The 18,228-nt window shown below is 44.7% G+C and overlaps 1 pseudogene; it reads left to right on the forward strand.

The window, feature by feature from the left end:
* Nucleotides 1–18,228, forward strand: part of LOC138068398 (alpha-2-macroglobulin-like protein 1) — a 32,354-nt pseudogene that overhangs the window by 11,561 nt on the left and 2,565 nt on the right.

The following is an 18,228-nucleotide window of genomic DNA, read 5'->3' on the forward strand; positions in this document are numbered from 1 at the left end:
CAAAATGGGATTGTGGCTGAACCTACTAGACTTAGACTTTTGCTAACACTTCAGCAGAGAAAGTATTGTTGCCTTTAAAGTGCTATTTAAACAAAATAACTTTTTAAACATACAGATATGTGTTCTGCCCACCAACTTTGGTAATAACTTAGAGTTTTCAGCAGGTACAAGGTATGCAAGCTCCTTTGTCACTTGATACTGATGGTTTAGCCACGCTTTTGTGCTCTGAAGGGTACCTGCTCCTTTGCAAATGACACTGAGAAGAATCCTTCCAGTTCGAGCACAAAAATCGAGGAGAGCTTACACTAGTTGAAACCCTTCTACTCTGAGAGCAACAGCTTTCTGGAGATCCAGGCCAGGAACGACATACTGCTCTGTAAGCAAGCACAGGAGGTGCAGGTGGATTATATGCTCAATCAGAATAAACTCAGCTCTGAAGCAGATCACTGGGTTTTCTACTTCTTGGTGAGCACAGAAGACGGTTGAATCTGAGGGCAAGATTATGCTTACTGGTATTTTATCCTTTTCACAATGGCACATACTCATGGTAAAGGATAAACAACCCTCAGACCAGTAGAAGTCAGTTTGTGAGTTCTTTTCTGCCCCAATCTTGTCCTCCTGTTTCCTAGCACCTTGGCCTTCTCCTAGCTTCCAGCTGCCTTGTCTTGTTAGGAATGCCTTGAGCTAAACTTGGGTGATAAAAGACTGCCATTCTTCCTAGTTTCTAATACATTCATATGGGTGGCCGTGGAGGGCTGCTCTGCTTTCTGCCCAGCAGATGTTCCCCAGACTTCCATCTAGGTGAACTCAGAGGCTCTTTCTGGGGCAGCTGGCCTTCCCTGTCCTGTATCTGTCCAGGAAATAGCCTGAAATTGCCAAGGGCCTTAATGCATACCAGAGGTACAAAACTGTGCGCTGATGAAGCCCACTGTCAAAGAGAAGAGTCTAAATGGAGAGTGTGACTACCACCTAGCTGAGAGGTTATGAGTATCTGGGTTACTGAACTGGTCTCATTTGTAAGAGCAAAAAAATACCATATCCTAGTAAGCCGAAGATCATAGTTCAGTGGTGCTTAAGCTAGCTGTAGACTCAGATGTGTCTCTGGCTTTATAAGTGGCCACTTCTTCTTATTGCCTAACAGTTACGTCTCAGGTCCCTTCCCCGCTATGCTATCACCATCTCTGGCTATAGAGTTCTTTAGGTCATGTCCTGCCAAAGAAGCTTCTGTGACAACATCTGTCACAAGTTTCCTTTTCTCATCTCTTGTTTCTTTCCCATTCATTGTGCCTGCAGAATTCAGCCTCTTGAACGACTCTTCTCTTTGCTCTTCAGGTGATAGCAAAGGACAGGATCCTTTTCAGTGGAGACAAGCAGATGCCAATTCTCCAGCATGAGAGTAAGTAGAACTCTCTGAAGTGCATCGTAACGCATTCCAGAAAAGTGTGACTGCTATCCAATGACATGCTCTGCAGGTGTTATTCTTATCCAGAGGCAGGAGCTATTGAATTCTTAGCGTGTGGTCCACCTCATTAGACCAGCACATTCCCCATTCATATCAGTTCAGGAGCCACCTAGGCAAGTGTCCTTCTCCTGCCTAGTCTAATCAGTTTAATACCCAACGTTATGACTTGGCTGCTGGGTTGTACTTTTGAAGAAGATATAAAATTTGTTGTAGTTTGTGGGCTTGTCTAAAGTGCAAGAGGAAAGAGGAATATTTTTTACAACTTTGAGCCAAAGACTTGGCCAGTGTCCTGGGGTTATTGTTAACCTCTGACAGCATCTGTTTGGAACATTCTTATCTGCGGGTAGAAACTACTGAATTCTCTCTTTTGATTCTGATTGAGTGTCCTGCCCCAGGGAGCTGATTCTGTGTGGTGTAGATTCAGATGAATGCTTTCCCTCTCCTCTTCCTTGCTGCTACTTTGTGCAGATCTGAAGGGCTCTTTCTCATTGACTTTGGCTGTTGGTTATGACTTTCTGACTGAAATCAAGCTTCTAGTGTACGCAGTCTTCTCATATGGACAGCTGGTGGCTGATGTGGAAAAGTTGCAAAGTGCTTCAGACACAAGGTGAGTGGGAATACAAAGCACAGTGAGAGAGGATAATAATATCTTAAATAAGCTCTGCCCTGTCTTATCCTCAGCTAAGAAGTGTAACCTGGACACATGCCCAGCCAGATACCCAGTAATGTCCTTCCTTCCTGAATTCCTAGTCCTGCCCTGAAGGATGGAGTGATGGTCCTCTCCCAAGGAGTAAACCAGGCCCCCTCTGCTTTCTCCCTCCATTCCCCACGAGCAACTTGGGAATACGCTGCCCCCTACACTCTCCCTAATGCAAAGGGGAACCCTGCCCATCTAGCTATCTGTGGTAGCCCTGGATTAGAGCAATAGGACTGAATGATGGTAGGGGAATTCTGGCTGGGCTGTATGCACAGTAATCCTAGTTACCTTCCCTCTGGCTTCCAGAAGGGCCTGTCTCAGCATCTTAACATCCTTCCCTACCTTAGTCTCTGACTTTCCCTCAGCTACCCAGACACCTATGAGTCTCATGGTTCCACTTCCCAACATTAGGCCCCTGATCTTGTCTCATTTTGTAGGTGGCCCTGAATTTTTCACATAAGGAGGAAGTCCTAGGGTCAGAAGTCACTCTGGACCTGAAAGTGGCTCCAGGGTCCCTGTGCTCTGTCCAAGCTGTTGACAAGAGTGTACTACTTTTGGAGAACCATACCCTGACAGCAATGACTGTGAGTGCAGCCTGCCATGACTCACCCACCAAGGTCTGCCTGCCTTCTGTCTCCCTGTTTTGGCAGGAGGCTCCTGGCAGGGGGAAGACTACAGTCCATCCATCCCAGGACAATACTGTGGTGTTATGTGGCTACCCATTTCCCAGTCCTACGCCTCTTCTGAGCAGTTATGTGGTGCTCATGTTTGTAGTGCATCTGCCCTGCACTGTGTGTGTCTGCCTGGAAAGTGCTGGATGCTGCACAGCACTGCATGGGTGGGTGGGGCAGAAGAGCTGCTGTTGCTCTCTGCATTGAGGCAGGGTCCTTAATCGCATCCTTCATATCCACATGCCTCTCTGCTCTCCTGTCTTCCACAGGGCAGTGAGGCCAAGTCTTGAAAAGTGAATTTTGTCCCGGTAAAGTCTTCTTGCCCCTCTGCCCCAAACACTGCTGCATTATATCTATGTGACAGATCAGACCTTTGCACCTGAGTATTTGCTGTTCTTTAGGAAGGAGTAGTCAGGGAGGACTGAACCCAGTGTGGCTCCAAGGGGCACACAGTGGTTTACGAAAAGCAATTAGGATTTTGTTGGCACCCAGGTGCATACTGATAAGGTAGAGGGGTTCAGGGAACTTGCATTAAAGTAGCTATGTGTTTTAGAGGCCCTTCAGAAGCCTTCAATTTAAGACTTTTTAGTTAGAACAAAAATACTACAAGAATTCAAAATCCTGACACAATTCCAAAATGTGTGCCACAGATAATACATATTTAAATATCTCATACAAGGCTTCTTGCATCATCTAATAACAGATATAAAGCAGTACTCATCAAATAGGTAAATCAGATATACCAATGCCTTGTGCTTAGACTGAATCATGTGTGCTACCTAATCTTGCATTATAGAGTTAAGAGGCTAAACTGACACAGGTTCACAGACTAAAGACTTCTCATCTCTGTCTACTCCTTTGGTTTCAAGTTCTTTAGCATAAACTGGGCAGATGCCAACTCCTTTCACTGTAAAGCTTTGTGAAATCTAACTGTGAAGCTTTTTAAAGTATAATAGAAGTCTACAGTCCCAATGATTCGCCCATACACATGCTTGTTGGTCAGCTCCTTATAATGACCTCTGTTTTTCCATTGCAGCTGTATGAACAGATTTTTGATGACAGTTTTATAATTGGAGCACGAGGGTTCCCTTATCACTTGGAAGACTTTGAGGCATACCCTTGTCTGCCCCTGCAATCCAGTCCCCAAAAGAAAAAGACCCAGATAGGATCACCCTGGTACCAAAGTGATGCTGATGTCTTTAATCTATTTAAGGTGAGACTGTACACTTGCAACAAAATCTTTATGAGCCAGCGGTTGCCAGTATACCATCCTGAACACTTAGAATTTCCTCTTAGCAAGCTTCAGCTGCCCTGACTTTTCCTGCTACAAGTCCTTTGTGCCTTGTTCTTCTCCAGCGTAGCCACAATTGGTTGGGGACTCTGTGGAAAGATGGAACTTCTGCGTAAACATAGTACAAATTCCTTGATTAGAGAAGGACAGTATAAACTCTTCGTTTAGGCTAGAGTGTCTATGGGGGGGTGGAGGGGGAGGGGGCTGGCAAGAATGCTCCAGTAAGACTTGAGCACCTCACTATATTTTAATTGATCACTGTTTGGCTTTATTATATTCGCAAACTTTTTAGCCTGTGTTTCACTGAATCTGTTCTTACTCCTCTTCCAATGGCTGTAATAAAAAGAAGTTCTTCACACAACTTAGCTTTATAGCTAATAGCCAAGGCTAATGATGAAATAAACCAATACATTAACGAGCATGACAGCCATAAAAAGAATAACAGCCCATCTGCGAACTTAAACCCAGTCAGTGCTGCTCCTGACAGAATGCTGCTTAAAGAACAGTACATAACTAAAAGCACTTAAAAACAAGATGGTAACCCAGCACTCTGAAAACAACCCCAAATGCAGTTTGACTTGCACAGGCTTCTCAGGCTGATGGAACTGAACCTTACAAATACCCTGTCACAGATCCTGACTCCCCGACAAAGGCATGGTACTCTGGCGTCTTCCAGGTGCTTACTCCTAGAATAAGCTGGATGCTAGCTGAAGGCGATCTCAATATCCCTCTAATATTAGTTAGCCTGTAACAGATGACTGTGCATCAAACAGCAAGTCTGAGTCCACAGGCAGGTACATCCTCCACTGACAGGATGGAGGCCTATGCTCCCCTTGAAGGCATGTGGCACTTCAGGTTCTCAGTGACTTGCAGACCATTAAATCACAGCAAACACTGCTCACAGGACCAAATGCATTCTTATTGTGATGACGAATTGTCTCCTTCTCAGTGCAAGCACACGAGGGTGCATTCAGCTCAATACTTCCACCCTTAGGAAGCACAGGCCCTAGAGTTCTCATTCAAATGAAAGTAGAATCCATACTAAGCTGTGGTTGAGTTCCCCATCTGTTTTCTAAGTCAGGACTGTGTAGTAACTTGTGTAAGAATGGTTGTGTGTGAACTACAAGTCAGATCTCTGTGTTCTAAACATGTGCATAGATTCAAAATTTATAACTTTTTTTCCTAAGTTTTTCATGAGAGGTATGGCTAACAATAATAAAAATAACCTCATTGTTAGAGTCAAGTATATGAAGCACAGAACTGGCTGCAATTTAGTTTTATGAGAGATAAGAATTGGCCCTGGTATTCCTCAGAAGTTGGTTTCCACTCCTCACACACTGCCCAGAGTCTGAGCCTGTGAATCTATGAACGTGTATACAAACAAGTAGCACTTTTAAGAATTTTAGTTGCCACCAGCCCACTCACTAATACTTGGTATTGTGAGATTTTCTTCAACATTCCTTTTCCCTTCTATTTATCATTGATTTATTCTCTTCACTGTTTTCCCAGCTATTGCGCATGAAAATATTAACCAACACTAACATCAAGAAATCAGTTTCCTGTATGCGACCAGACTTTGAGAAAAAGATGTATTCCAGCAGAGGCAATACTGTTGGTAAGGAATGCCCATCTCCTTGACTGAAGGGGCCAGCCTGCAGCTGAAACAGCTGACTGACTTCCTGCTGTATTTCTTGTTTGTGTATATATAAAAGGAAGGTAACCTGTATCCAGTTCAAAGTACTCGTTTTATAAATTGTAGATAAATGCTCTAGTCTCTGTGCATCATTGGCTGTCCCTGGGTTGTACAGTCTTCATACAAAATGTAGCATGCTCTGCTACTACTCTTGCAGGCTACTTAAAGGAATAAAACTTTATTTGAGTATGCTGCTTCTCCTTGGATCCAGAACAAACCTGATGGATCTGTCAAGACTGAGCTTCAGGCTAAACTTCATCTAACTCCCTAAAGTCATGTCCTCCAAAGACACAGACTCTGTGTCAGACTCTCATTGAAAAGCTAATTCTGTAGACTTTTCTTTTATGTCACAAAGCATTTACGTTTTTTTGTCAGATTGTGTGCAAATGAAAGAACTAATTTCACCTGTAACTACATATGCTATTTTTTGATGTATCATGTCCTTTTCTGCAGACCATCTTGTTGGTTATGCTGATCTTGTGCCTCACTCTGATATCATAGAGAAGCCAAAACCACGGACATATTTCCCAGAGACCTGGATTTGGAATCTGGTCTCTGTTGGGTGAGTAACAGCCTCTGCCTGCCTACCCCAGAGGGATCCCTGGAGACTTCTGACCATTTCTGAGAAAGTGCTCCTCTCTCTCTTCCTTCTGTAGTGAGGAAGAGAAAGCATCTCTCCAAGCAATTGTACCTGATACTACCACTGAATGGAATGCCAACACCTTCTGTGTTGCTGATACTGGCTTTGGGCTGTCTCCTCTGACCACTCTTAGGGTCTTCTAGCCTTTCTTTGTGGATCTGACACTGCCATACTCTGTGGTCCAAGGAGAGACCTTCAGCCTAAAAGCCACTGCCTTCAACTACCTGGAGGCTTGTATCCAGGCAAGTATTCCCCCAACTAGTAGCCTCTGTCAGAGCAAGAGGTTGAGCCCAAAGACAGCTGTGAGCTTCTAAGGAGACCTTGATATTCGCATCTAGGCCACAAAGCAGTCTCACATCTCATGACCCATGGAGTTTCCTCCTTTGGGCAGTGTCTGGTACTAACACTATACCAGTGTGTATTTGTACACCCCACCACAGCCAGATGCACAATACCCTCATAGAGACCCCAGAACTAAAGGTGGATGCCTGTCCAGGCTGCCAGTTCACCAGCTGCCTCTGTGCCAATGAGGCAACAACTTTTGCATGCAATGTGACAGCCACCAAACTGGGTGAGCCTGCGTGAGGTTGGGCAGAGGGATATGTGGCAGCTAGCAAGAGGAAGAGTGGAATTTGCCTGCCCCTGTGTGTCTGTTTCCTGCATATGCAGATCTCTGCTACATCTGCTTAGGGATGTGCCTCTGTGCTCCCTGTAGGCAAAGTGAATGTCACTGTGAGCACAAGTGCACATAAACTATGTGGTAATAGGATTACTGTGACACCTTTGCAAGGAGAGACAAACACAATGATAAAACCCCTGCTTGTCAAGGTTAGTTGGACCTTGGGGTGGAGAATACTTGAGAACAGTGGGTTGCCCCCTAAGGCAGTTAGCAAAATGTTAAGAGGAAGCTTAGCTCCTTCATCTCGGAAACAGACAGGCCTGCTGAGGGATGGTGACTTCCTTTTCTGTCTTCCCTCTCTGAACTACTCTTTTTCCACATGCAGCCAGGAGGTGTCCTTCAAGAGAACACCTAGAACACCTTTCTCTGTGCTACAGGCAAGTGACATAAATCCCTAACTGCTCTCCATCATGAGAGCAGGATGGAAGGGACAGGGATACCGCAAATACCCACAGGGGAGGGGACTGGTCACTGTTGACACCAAACCTGCTTGGGTGCACTGTAGTCTGTATATATCTGTCTTCTACTTGGCAAAGCTCCTGTATTTAACCATTTGTTTGCAGGATCTGGACTGCTGTGATTCAGTGTCACACTGATCCATACCTGGGTCTCCTTGAGATGTTACTCTTGTGTGTGATAGGAATAAATTTCTGGGTTTTGTCTTCCTCAGAGAACACAGTCTCTCAAGAATTCTCCCTGACTCTGCCTGCAGAAGTGTTGGAGGGATCTGGCAGCAGAGCCGCTTTCTCTGTGATTGGTGAGAAAGGTTTTCCTTATTCTTGGGCTCCTGTGGGAACAGCTTGCACAATGTTTTCACCTTAATGCTGCATCAGCCCAATTTCTCCACCATATAAGTTGTGAGGGGTATGATATGGGCCTCTGAAATGTGTTTCACATCATCTTTTTCAGAAGTTATTCCTCTCAACAGGAATGATCCTGGGTGATCTCCAGGTGGCTGGAGGAGAAGGCACAAAACAGGGTATCTTCTCTGATGACTGCCACTGTCAACCATCTAATGGAACCAAAAACATCCCTCCAGGTTTTCACCTAATTTGCTTCTATGATTCTTTTCCCTCCTTAATACTATCTCAGAAACAATGGTTCTCTTAATCTTTCTTCAGATTCCTTTAAGCACCACATTCTCTCCCTCTTCCCAGAACTATGCAATCTTCCCTTTCTGTGCTGGACTGATCCAGGAACGGTTCGAAGAAATCTAGTGCAGAGATATTAATCGGTCCAGTTCCATGAGGATCAGGCTCTCTTCCAGGATCCCAGTAGTGTTTAGAAAAAGCAGGAGTCCTTTGTTTCATGTTGCTGAATATCTGTGCTTTTCCTTTCTCCCATCTCCTATCTCAAACTTAAGGAGATATCATGGGCCCAGCACTTCAAAACTTAGACCAGCTACTTGAGATGCCCTTTGGCTATAGTGAAGAGAACATGGTTAAGTTTGCACCAAACATCTTTATACTCCAGTACTTTGAAGAAGATAAAACAGTTGGTGCCAGAAATTGAAGATAAAGCCCTGAAATTCCTGAGAACAGGTAAATATTGTCCTCCTTCTTTCTGCTAGAAAAAGAAGGTCCTATAAATCAAAAGTGGGGAACACTGGCACAGCTGTGAAAGAGGAAGATATCACCAAAAAAAATGACAGAATTGTATATCAAGGAAAGAAGAAGCAGGACTTCTTCTTCTCTCTACTTATTGAAGCTCTAAGCCTGCTTTTCTGAGAGGTGGTGTGGGTGATCAAAAATTTCCATTATAATGCAATGACTGTGGCTTGTTCTATAGTCAGAGGCAGAAAGAAGTCCCTTGTGGAAACAGGGCATCAGCTGCTATTAATTGGAATAAAGTGTGGGCCTTAGGGAACAGATTGGAGTCTGGTAGCTTGGTGTTTCCTTATGTTTTAAGAAATGAATTTGGGAGCATTTCAGTTCTGTTCAAATATAATCTGAATTTAATACAGCACTAATGTTTGTGTCTCAATTTGCAATACACTTCACATCCCAGCAGGCTCCTTATCCTGCCACTCTGCATGCTCAGAAGCCTTCCCTGGACAGAACATGTCTGCTGGCAGCTTGCTCCCTCCCTTCCTCTCCTCCCTTTCTCTCCTGTACCACAAGAGGAGACAGATATCTGGGAGAAAGGAGCCTACGGAAGAAAATATTAGCAGCAGAGTGGCAAGGCAGAGGGTGAACATTGAGACCATGTGGATGGAGGAGGAAGAGAAAACAGATGCAGACAGCATTCTGCCTCAGAGCTCAAAGGCAGGGTCTTGCCAGTTTCTGTGTGTCCCTAAAGCATTTTTCTGATTTCCAACACTGCTAGCAAAAGTATTGAAAAACAAACAGGATTTCATATTTGTTCTCCCTATGAAAAGCCTTCCTCCTCACTCTTACAGTTCTTTTTATTCACAGCAAGGTGCCAGTGAGGGTTCCTGAGGGAAGTGAGAGACATGAAATGGCTGAGTGTAACCATTCTGTAAAACCAGCAGGGCACTCAAAGCACTTTCACATAACTGCGCTAATAACGCAAAGCAGCCACATAGTGCACTTCAGTGATGCTGCAAAACTGTTTCTTGTCACTCTGATGCTGTGGGATGTACTCTAGGATCTGATGAAGTCTCTTGCTGTGGAGCCTTCTTCCCACAGCAAGGAGATGCTACAGGCCCTCGCACTGAGCATTGTGTCCCTGCACCCATCTTCACAGGTTACCAGCGTCAGCTGCTTTACAAACATGATAGCTCCTACAGTGCTTTTGGGAAGGCTGACACCCAGGGCAACACACTGTGAGTGACCAGAGTTAATGCTTTCCTCCCAAATTTATTGTCCTTGCTTTTTCTGCTCCTAGTAGTGGAGCAGGATTCAGCTGTGCTCTGTTCACAGGCTGACAGCTTTTGTAGCCAGGTCCTTTGGGCAGGCCAGCCGTCACATTTATATCAATAAGGATCATGTGCGGGAGGCTCTGCTCTGGCTGCAGAAGCACCAGCTGCCCAGTGGCTGCTTTCACAGTGTAGGAAAGCTCTTCAACAATGACTTGAAGGTATGACTGCTGGTTACAGGTGAAAGAGTGGGAGGAACACAATGTGGGGAGAGAGTTGCTCCCCCAGGCTCTTCCACTGTGCAGAGTAGCAGAGAGCAGTGTCTCCACAGCCCAGCACAGCCAAGGCAGCTTCCCAGAGCAGAATGAAAGGGCATGGCCTAAAATAACAGGCATTTTGTCTATGTCAGGTTTTAATCTTTGCTAGGTCTTCTTCATTTTTACTCTAGCCGAATAGTACCATGGCTGATTGTGGCACGGCGTGTTAGGGGCAGAGGGAGAAAATTCTTTATTTTCCAGTGCTTGTCTAGAACACCCTGTTTGGATTCTCCCTCTTGTCATGCCTTATGACCCAGGATAAAGATCTTTCAGGCCTGTCCATATGCTCTAATATGGGATTATCTGAAGTCATGATTGTCCCTCCACTTCCAGAGAAGTGCTGATCACTGCTCACCTAGTATGACTTATCCCTGAGCCTGGCACCCCCCAAATGATCCGTGCAGTCTAGCTGGAAATGCTACAAACTCTTGCTGTACTTGAACATGCCCTGGTGCTCAGGTACAAACAGTCTGCATGCAGTATAGCAATATTTAGGTTCACTTCCCTTGTAAAAGTAAGAATAATCCAAACTGGTCAGATTCCAAATATACCCATATTAAATACACAGCAAGCTTATGAAAGATAACAGGCTGATATTTTAGCAGAGCAAATGACTACACTTTTTTTTCTAAAAATTTGGAGCCTGGAGTGCTTTCCTGTAATCCCCACATGTCCAAGAATGGCCAGTGGTAAGCTACTGTACTCTCTCAGGTAGCCTACCCTTAGGTAGTTTCAGTGGTTATACAATGACAGTCCACACTGTTTGCAGGCAAGCAGTAGTTGTTTTTGTCTGTTTCTGATGTCTCTCTGTGTGCCTTGCAGGGTAGTGTGGATGATACGCTCTCATTAGGGTGACAGAGCACTGGAACAGGTTGCCCAAAGAGGTGGTGGAGTCTTCTTCCCTGGAGATATTCAAAACCCGTCTGGATGCGATCCTAGGAAATATGCTCTAGAGGACCCTGCTTGAGCAGGGGGGTTGGACTAGATGATCTCCAGAGGTCCCTTCCAACCTAAACCGTTCTGTGATTCTGTGATTAACAGCCTATATTACTGCTGCACTTCTGGAGCTCCATCTGGAGAAGAATGTAAGTTGCACTTGAACTCTTGTAGGGCTTGTAAGCATGCTCCACCCATCCTTCTTCCCAGGGTCTGTACTTTCGGGGAGTCCCCAGCTTGAGTTAATGAAAGGTTCTGTCATGTCACACCTTTGCACATGATAAGCTCAAGAGGAAATTTTAAACCTGAGTAATGAGTTCTTAATACAAATGGCCGGACTCACAGCAAAGCAGAGAATCTCCCTCCCATTCTCCACTGATCTCAGGAGAAATAATTGTCTCTGAAAATGAATTGGGGTTTCCTGGGAGAAGTAATGGCTTTCATTAAACTGACTGAAACAGTTGGGTGGGGGGGAAAGGCATCAGGTGTGCAAACCCGCTTTCAGACCTGAAATAAAAGCAGTGATCTTCAAGCAGAATTGTTCTAGTTAGGATGGGCTGATATCCCAGCCCTTTTAGTACAGTTTTGAAAACAATGTTGTATCCACTGGGGAGCATAGATCGACAGCACACAGATTTGACAGTTCTGAGCCAGCATGTTACCAGAGACTTGCTAGAGCTACATTCTCCAGTGCAGTGACAATCCCCTTTCCCAGTGAAATGTCTTCTCACCTGTTTATTCTCAACCCACAGTGATACTTTGTCCACTCTACTTCACTTTCCACAGCCACAAGAGAGATGCTAGCCTGAAATACACTGAGGTTGCATCTGGGATAACTGAGAGCTGTGGATACATTTTCACAGTGAAAAGTGGCCAAGGAAAACTCACTGGGTTTGGATTCCTTTTGCAGGACACCATGCTGGATAATGCCTTGCATTGCCTCAAGGATGTAGCACTTGATGAGATCAGCCTTTATGTCAAGGCCTTGATGGCTTATGTCTTCACACTGACCAAGGACATGGAGATGAGACAGGAGCTCCTGGATAAGCTAGGAAAGGAAACTGGTAGATTGTTGCTTTTAAGAAGACTTTGGGTCCTAGAGATAATAACAGTGTTTAAGGCCTGATATTGTTAGGATTTAGAGTGGGCTAGGAAATTTAACTTTTGTTAAATTGGCTTTTGTGTAAGAAAACAGTTTCTTATCAAAGCTGTAAAAAGTCTCTAGTTTCAATGAAACTATTTTCTCAGGCCCAGGAGAGAATTCCTCAGCAAAAGCAGAACAAGAGATCCATGTTCTATCCTTGCAGTCAAAAGCATTCCCTGGAGTTATGGAAGAGTTTGATCCAAACGTTGCCCTCATCATCCTTCAGCACTTCATTCAAAGTACAACAGTCCTCACAGAGGAAACTTGCCTCATTGTATCTATTCAACTGCTGGTTAGGACACTTATCTACAGAATGGGAGATCTAAATTCAAGGCTTTTGCCTGCTTCCCCATTGCTGCTCTGCTCAGTTCAGGCCTCTCTGGTGCCTGCATCTGTATTGCTACCCTGTTATGAACTAGATTCTTCTTTTGTCTCACATAGCAGTACGGTGAACTGCATTGGGAACTGAAAAATAACAGCAAAAAAAAAAAAAAAAAAAAAAAAAGAGAGAGGCAGTTTTCAGCTAGACCAGTTATCAGTGTGGTTCACTGCATAGCTACACAGGCTGCCAAGCTGGCTTCACAGGGTAAATTGTGGGCAAACAGGAAGGAGTAGAATTGCCTATACTAAAGCTGCTGTTGAGGAAGTGCATATGGTATGAACACAGTAGTTAAACTGATGCTTCTAATTCACTAAGCACTTTTGAACATGTCACCCTAAGACCCTCGGGCATGGGATACCACAAACTGCGTATAACTCAGGTGACAGCTTTCTTTGGCTCTTGCTTTCACTGGTATAATTAGTGATGACTTGGCAAGAGGAATGGAGTCGTAAAAGAAAGCTGTGAGAGAAAGCTGTAGTCATGTACATCTAAATGTGTCTATATTCTGCCTAATGTGTCCAAACATGTGAGTGTAACCACTAGCTGCAGCCAGTTTATCTGCTGCAGAATCTCAGCTTCTGTTGTCTAGATACATATCTTCCTTGGCCTGGTGGCTGAGACTCTGCTATCTTTGTTAATGGTGTTAAAGTTGGATCCCAAAGAGAAATTTAGTGCTTCTTAAAGAATCAAGGTTAATCTGTAGGTCATCTGTGGATGCATCTCCAAGATACCTTCTACAACTTCATGAAGAAAATATTCTCCTTATATCACTTTGGAGCTAACAAATCACAAATCCCTCTTGCAGAAACCTTCTGTTGTGATAAACATTATGAAGTAATACCAGTCTACAGAGGCTCTAAGCGAAATTCTAAAGTCTTTAGGCTGTTTTTGTGCAAATGAGTGTTTTTGTGATTCTTTTTTTCAAAAAGTTCTGAAAAATGACTCTGAATTTAAAAGATTTTCAGGTTTCCACATTTGTACAGTCCCAGAAGATGTCTGCACTGCACAATTAACCTAACTTCTTGGTTGGATTTTCGCTACCTGCTACTATTGCTACAGTAAAGCCTCCAGACTCAGGTGCATCCAATACCTGTGAGCTTAGATCACCGGTGGGAGCCCAGCTCTCGTTTAAGTCAACCGAGCCCATCCACTCTGTAGTGAGGATGTCATCAAAATCGTTTGGGTAGTCTTGCTCCTCTGGTAACCTGTCAGTGATTCTCCATAAAGGAGTGACCAGTTCCTGTATAATAGATACAATTGACTGGAAAAAGGCCTAGAGCTTCTCAGCACGGTGAGCCCTGTTAGACTAATGCAGGTGAATGCAGAAGCAGCAAAAATGCTCTAGTTTGGGGAGGATTTTGCACTGGGAACTTTTACAAGAGTGTGGAAGTAGGTTCCAAGGCATGGAATATTTGCCTGTACACAACAGAATCTTAAAATATCCCCAGGATCTCAAAGCCAAGCTAGACCACTTAATGAGCTTAATGAGCTACAGTAACAATCCAGGAGCATAAGCTCTCCTCATGGAATGTCACTGAGGAAAGGATGCAGAGAAGAAAATAGTGTGGCTTCCTTATGCAGAGGGGAATGAAAACTAGTTCATCATTGTCATCACAAACAGGGAATAGCTTTGAATATACACAGAGCTGAATGAGACAATGAGTGTACTTCAAACAAAAAGCCTCTGTTCAGGGTCAACCAGTTCCTGGGTTTTGTTGAGGATTCAGGGCCACATCTGCAGCCTAGATCTCCCTGCTTGTACTTTCAGAAGAAGAGGTAGAGCCTAACATAGCTGGTTGGCCTTTCAGAGCACAAAAACAAGAGGGTTTGGTTCCTGCACTCTGAGGTGCCCCAGAAAGGCACAGCCATTTCTGATGGCGTAAAGCAAACTGTCAACCCTGCAGGGGTATCAGGGCAGGATGAGCTAATGTTCACAAGGGAGCTCATGTCCTTCTCTTCTGCATGTTCCTTCCTCCATCAGCAGAGCAGTTGTCATCACATTTGAGTGAGAATCTTCCTCTATGATTGAGATAATAGCCTACATCTTCCTGGTACATGTCTCCAAACCAAACTTGGCAGTGAATGAAACCACAGTGAGCAAGCTTGTACACTGGCTCAGCAGACAAAGAAATGCCTTTGGGGGCTTTGCTTCCACCCAGGTAACAAGATAGGGAAAGTTATTGGGGAAGGAGAGAGATGCTGTGTGCCATGTCACTCCAGATCTAGCCTTTGAAGGGAGGCATACGTGAGCTTCTGAAGGGGGAATGCCATGGGGAAATCCTTTTGTTCAGTGGTGTAAAAGGCATCAAATAAGGCCTGGGGCTGCTAACCCCAGGGCTCTGAAGCCACCCTTGCCAGATGTCATCCTCTTGCCTGTGCACGTCGTGGCATGGACCCTGCTTGTGTTTGAATGGGAATCAGGGCCATGGTTCTTCATACAGTGCTTGACTTAATGTGCTGGATCTTGTACCCATTGCTCCACAGTAAAATGACTCTCTCTTTGTCTTCAGGACACAGTTGTCAGCCTGCAGGCCCTGGCTCAGTAGGCAGCCCTCATTCCTCATGAGATCAGAGATGTAAAGGTGATGGTGAAAGGCAAGGATGCTTCTCCACTGGAGTTCCATGTGCACAGGAACAAGTTAGTTCTGCATCAGGTATCGCTCCTTGCAGTCCCAGGGCTATACATGGTGCAGGCAACTGGGAGTGGATGTGTTTATGTACAGGTGAGCGTATGTAGCCCAAAGCTATAGGGTATTGTCATTGATTCCTGCAGTGAGGATTTGCCTCTAAGGCACCGTGGCCTCAAACTCCCAGTAGGACTTGGCTTTCTAGGCAGAATCATGCTTGAAGGAGTTCTGGTATTCTCAGCTGACATGGTTTTAGGGCAAACATCCATAGCATCTTCTCAGAAATGTCTCAGCTTAGCTGGCTCCATGACCCATTTCAGGAGCTTAGGATTGTAAATTTCTTCTGACATGATATTCCTTGAGTTGTTGTCTCATGCAGAGATTGAGAGTGATGTAGTACCAGGATCTTCTCATCTTAGTACACCAACACAACTGAGCCATCTGGAGAAGCCATCTTATTTTTCTGGCAGCTTTGATAGGGGCCTGCTTATGAACCATTCTTACAACAAACAACTGCAGAGTCAAGTCACTCCCTGTGTAAACCTCCTCACTTCTGTTCAGACCTCTTACCAAGTTCACAGAGAATCTACAAGCAGTGTATAGATGACAGGACATAACAATTATTTACTGCTAATGCATGTAGGAGGTAGCTAGGACTAACATGCTACTTGATTACTTTTGAATATAGTCAGTAAATGTGATGAGACCCCTGATGAGTCTCTGCTGTTCAGGCAGTCAGTCACCAGGCAGGTGGGGGAAGATTGGCCTCTGCTAATCCTTGGAACAGGGTGATCCTCTCTCCTGCTGAGTGGTCCTCTTCTGATTCTCTGCTCTTTCTTTCTTTAAGGTTTTATACTTTGTTGTTAGTACTTTTCCTCTTGAGTCCTAGAGCTGCTAACAATTACGTCAACAATTACATTCCTTCTTTCTACTCATGGGCAGGGCTTTAGCTAATGTACTCTCTCACACCTTAATAATAATTTTCTTGGTAAAACTGAGGCAAATGTTACCCAGTTGTGCTGTACTGAATGAGACCTTGGATCACAAATAGTTGACCCTCTGAGCTGAGGATTACACTCGGGTGATGTATCTGACTCTGTATGCTAACTACAACATGTCTGAACAGGAAGCACCCCTGGGGCCAGCTGTGCTAGCCACTGGTTACTAACTTATTAAAAGATGAAGTCATAGATAGTCCTTTAGCTCATACAGACACGCTCTGGGGCACTTCACAGATATGTTCTCTCCTCCACCGGACCACTCTGTACTACAATACCCCACCATCAAAAGCAATAGAGGTCTTTGTCCTGGATGTGGAAACAGTGCCAAGGGATTGTGATAGTGCCAGGAAACAGCTAGACATCCATGTGTCTGTCAGGTATGTGATCCCCTCGGACTCTTCCTTCAGTGGAAAGAAGCAAGAGCCAGCAGCTGTACATCTCCCTAAAAGCCTATAGAATAGAATTCCCTGTCTGTGGTGAGAAAGACATTGGGGCACACTATCTCCTTCTCCCTAGGTCCCAAAGAGATCATGAAGTGAGAATTAAGGCCAGGGAAGCTGGGCAACACATTGGCAGTGCCTTAAATAGCCACAGAAACAATCTCACTCTGCACAAAGCAGCTCAGTGGTCCTCAGAGCACTGACAACAGAGATGGTAGACTTCCCAAGAGCCAGAGGTTCCCATTTGCTGGAGGCTTGGCAGCCTGGGCGGAACCAGCCCTGAGGTACATATTCCCACAGTGTGAACCTCTACCGGAGCCAGTTGGCAGAAAATCTATTCCTTACCCACGCCTCATTTCTGTCTAGCATGAGTGCTTTCACCCACATTCTCTACATTCTACTGGCCTGAAGGAGGATAATGCCAACATTTTCCTTTCTTAGGTGTAAAGGCAAGAGAACAGGAGACAAGCCCACTCTCAATCTGTAATCATGAAGATCACTTGCACCTGTTGTAGAGTGCAGCATGAACTTTAACCATTTTACCTTCCGCTGCACAATCTCTTGTCACATTAAGCAAAAAGATGGTGTGTGTGTGCATGGGGTGTGTTTCTTTCCCTTTCTCCCATCAGCCGGACAAGCTGCTGAGCTTTCACATCTGTGTAAAGTAGGCTAGAATTTAGGAACATTCGCTACTATCTTACAGAAATGCTGTGATGTCTTCTGCATCCAATGTGCTTCTCTCCTGCCTTTTTTTCCAGTTATGTTGGGGACCGTGAGACCAGTAACATGGCCCTGGTAGAAGTGGAGATGACGTCAGGGTTCATTCCTATGAAGAGCTCTGTGAGAGCAGTAAGAGACCCTTCCCTCTGTTCTTCCCTGAAGATGTAAACTTCTACTTTCCAGATGTAGCTCAGTCAGAAATATCCAAACCCCTATGAACTCCTGCTAGAGAATGGTAGCTACAATGAGGTGTGGGTTCATACTAAACTTCAGTTGAACTTGCTTAGTTCAACTAAACTAAGCAAGTGTGGCTATACTGGGCCATTTCACAAGGCAACTTTCCACCTGCAGAACCGACTGTGCAGTTTTCATGCTCAGTAGTGAAGATCACATAGTGAGGTGAAAGATTAGAGAGGACCTGAAAAACTTCTGTGGTTCTTAGAACTACATGGGGTACACTGAGACCCTTAGCTGCTGCTTGTGCCATTTGTAGGGATACACCATTGGGCAGTGTTGAAACCCAGTTGTTCAATGACAAGCTCCAATGTTCCATGAGATAACCAGGAATATCTGTCAAATCTTTCTACTAAATATGTTGCCATTTGCTACATGTGCTTAAAGTAGGAATGTGGCTCAAGGAAATTTGTTCCAAATCTGATAAAATATTTTCTAATGCTTTGTGTGCTCACAACAAAACCCAGTGCCCCCCT

Source organism: Struthio camelus, chromosome 1, assembly GCF_040807025.1.
Source record: "Struthio camelus isolate bStrCam1 chromosome 1, bStrCam1.hap1, whole genome shotgun sequence".
In the NCBI taxonomy this organism is placed as follows: Eukaryota; Metazoa; Chordata; class Aves; order Struthioniformes; family Struthionidae; genus Struthio; species Struthio camelus.